Raw genomic sequence first — 3,695 nt, forward strand, 5'->3', positions numbered from 1 at the left:
ATTCTGTGCATTCTATCAGAGCCCAATGCAATAAAGCTTAAAATCAACAATGGAAGAAACCCTAGTAATTACATGAACACATGGAGATTTAAACAACACACTCCTGAATGATGAATCGGTCAAAGGAGAAATTAAGAAAGAAGTAAAAGTATTCCTGGAACTAAATGAACACAACAAAACCTCTGGAAACAGTCTTAAGAGGGAAGTTCATAGCTCTAAATGCCTACATTAAAAACATTAGAAAGAGCACAAATCAATGACAACACTGCAATTGAAGATGCTGGAAAGGCAAGAACAAATGAAATCCAAATCCAGCAGAAGAGAAGAAATAACAAAGATCAAAACAGAAATTAATGAAATAGAAACAAAGAATTAATAAATCTAAGAGCTGGTTCTTTGAAATGCTAAACAAGATAGAACCTTAGCCCAGTTAACCAAAAGAAGAAATAGCAAATCCAAATAAATAAAATCAGAGATAAAAGGGGAAACATCACAACAGACACCCAAAAGCCAGAAAGACACAGACCATTATAAGGGAATACAAATCTATACACTACTAAATTTGAAACCTAACAGAAATGGACAGATATCTAAAGGCATGGGAACCACCAAAACTAAACCAAGAAGAGATTAACAGCTTAAAGAGACCCATAACACAAAAAGAAATTGAAACAGTAATCAGTAATACACCTACTAAAAAAAGCCCAGGCCCAGATGGATTTACAGAAAAATTCTATCAGACATTTAAAGAAAACTTTTGACCAATACTACTTAAGTTATTCAAAATGATAGAAACAGAGAGAGAACTCCTAAATTCATTCTATGAAGCCAGCATCACTCTAGTACCCAAACCAGGTAAAGACACAACCAAAAAAAAGCAAACTATAAACCCATACTCTTTTTTTTTTTTTTTTTGTCTTTTTGAGAGAGGGTCTCCCTGTAGCTCCAGATGTCCTGGAACTCACTATGTAGACCAGGCTGGCCTTAAACTCAGAGATCGGCCTGCCTCTGCCACCCGAGTGCTTGGATTAAAGGCGTGTGCCACCATGCCTGGCTTAGATCCATATTCTTAATGAACACAGATGCAAAAAATTCTCAACAAAATACTTGCAAATTACATACAGATGTACATCAAAAACGTCATTCACCATGATCAAGTAGCCTTTATTCTAGATGCAGGGATGGTTCAGTACATGCAAGTCAATAAATGTCATCAATCATATAAATGGACTCAAAGACAAAAACCACTTCATCATCTCAATAGATGCAGAAAAGGCTTTTTGACAAAATTCAGGATGCATTCATGATAAAAGTTCTAAAGCGAATTGGACTGGAGGGAACAGACCACATAATTGAAACTATATGGAACAAACCCATAGCCAACATCATCCTAAATGGAAAACACACACATACACACACACACAACCAAAAAACAAAACTGGAAGCATTCCCGTTAAAATCAGAAACCAGATAAGGAAGCCCACTATCCCCACTCCTTTTCAATATAGTGCTTGAAACTTTTGCTAGAGCAGTAAGACAAGAGAAGGAAATTAAAGGAAAAGGTCAAATTATCCCTTTTTGCAGATGATATGATACTATACTTAAGAGATCCCAAAAATTCCACCAGAAAGCTCCTAGAACTGATCAACACTTTCAGTAATGTGCTAGGTTACAAAATCAATCTACAAAAATCAGTAGTCTTTCTATATACCAATAACAAGCAATTGGAGAAAGAGCACATGGAAAAACACTCCCATTCAAAATAGCCTAAAGAAAAAAAAATCTCAGAATAAACCTGATCGAAGACATGAAGGTCTCTACAATGAAAATTTTAAATCTTTAAAGAAAGAGATTGAGGAAAACAGAAGATGGAAGGACCTCCATGCTCATGGATTGGAGGAATTGATATTGTGAAAATGACCATCCTACTAAAAGCAATATATACATTCAATGCAATCCCAATAAAAATCCCCATGACATACAGAATTAGAAAAAAAAATCCTTAAATTTGTATGGAAGCATAAAAGACCCTGAGCACAAAGAGCAACACTGGGGGAATTACTATACCAGATCTCAAAGTATACTACAGAACCATAGTCATAGAAACAGCATGGTACTGACACAAAAATAAACATATAGATCAATGAAACATTATTGAAGACTCAAACCTGAGTACACACAATTCCAACCACCTGATATTTGACAAAAGTGCCAAGAACACACATCCAGAATATATAAAGAATTCACAAAACAAAGAAGCAAGAAAGCAAATGACCCAATTAAAAGATGGGCTGAAGATCTAAACAGAGAGTTCACAAAGGAAGAAATAAAGATGGCTAAGAAACATCTTAAAAAGTATTCAACATTGTTAGTAATTAGGACCATAACCCACTGAGACTGGCCAAGATCAAGAAAACAAATACCAAATGCTGGCAAGGATGTGGAGAAAGGGAAAGTTTCAATCACTGCCGGTGGGATTGCAAACTTGTGCAACCCCTATGGAAAACAGTGTGGATAACTCTTAAAAAACTAAAAATGAACCTACCATATGACCTAGTTGTACCACTCCTTGGCATATATCCAAAGGACTCATCCTTTTGTAGAGACACACATACAAACATGTTTGTTGCTGCACTTTTCACAGTAGCTATGAGATGGAAGCAACCTAAGTGTCCCTCAACTAATGAGTGGTTAACGAAAATGTGGTACATTTACACAATGGAGTTCTATTCAGCAGTAAAGAAAGATGAAATAATGAAATTTGCAGGTAAATGGATGGATCTAGAAACTGGTATACTAAGTGAAGTAACACAGCTTCAGACAAACAAAAGACATATGTTCTCCCTCATTTGTGGATTCTAGCACCAAATCCTTGTAAATGAGTGCATATCCTGATGCAACTGCAGGGACCAGGAATATGGAAGGGAAACGGAGGTAAAGGGAAAGAGGGAACCTGAGAGGGAAGGATAGTAGGATAAAGGTGTTACTAAGGGAGAAATATGTAAAAAGGGGGTAGTTAAATAGGGGGGGTCTATACAAAGAACTATGAGGATAAAGGGGGAAAAATTCTCCAGAATACAGTAAAAAGAAAAAAAGCCTTAAGCACAGAGGAAGGCCCTTCCAAAAGCAATATGGCTGTTCAAATGAAAATCCCAGTGCCAGAGGTCGGTTCCCCACCCCTCCCCCCATGAGATGTTGGCCTGAGGCATCCTAGAGGTCCCCAAAGCAGTAAAGGCCATTGCCAATAATGTTGATTGTACACCAGAAGTGGATGGAAAAACCTTATTGCTGAAAACACTGCTTGATGTGAGCACAAGAGAGGGAGAAATCAAGCTTAGACTAAGCTAGAAACTCCCTGCCACTGGATGGGTGGCTTTCATGGTGCCAAAATGTGATACACAGATGACTGGAGGCAAATCGTCCTATATAATTCTTCTCAACATTGTACCCCTCGTGCTGCACTATCAACATACCAAATGATGTTCCTGCTGATGCAGTAGTGGAGCATCTAGTGTATATACAACCAGCAAATTTTCAATTGGATATAATGCCTGCTCTTAGGGCATTATACTGTAGACCAGGCCAACCCCCTGTGGTAGGAGAGAATATAGGCCCCAGGGGGGAAGCCACTGCAGTTGTTTTGTTAGATGGATGTGATGCACCTGCTAAAGTACTGTCCAAGCATTTGTGTTTAT

Source organism: Nannospalax galili, unplaced genomic scaffold, assembly GCF_000622305.1.
Source record: "Nannospalax galili isolate Female #2095 unplaced genomic scaffold, S.galili_v1.0 scaffold1024, whole genome shotgun sequence".
In the NCBI taxonomy this organism is placed as follows: Eukaryota; Metazoa; Chordata; class Mammalia; order Rodentia; family Spalacidae; genus Nannospalax; species Nannospalax galili.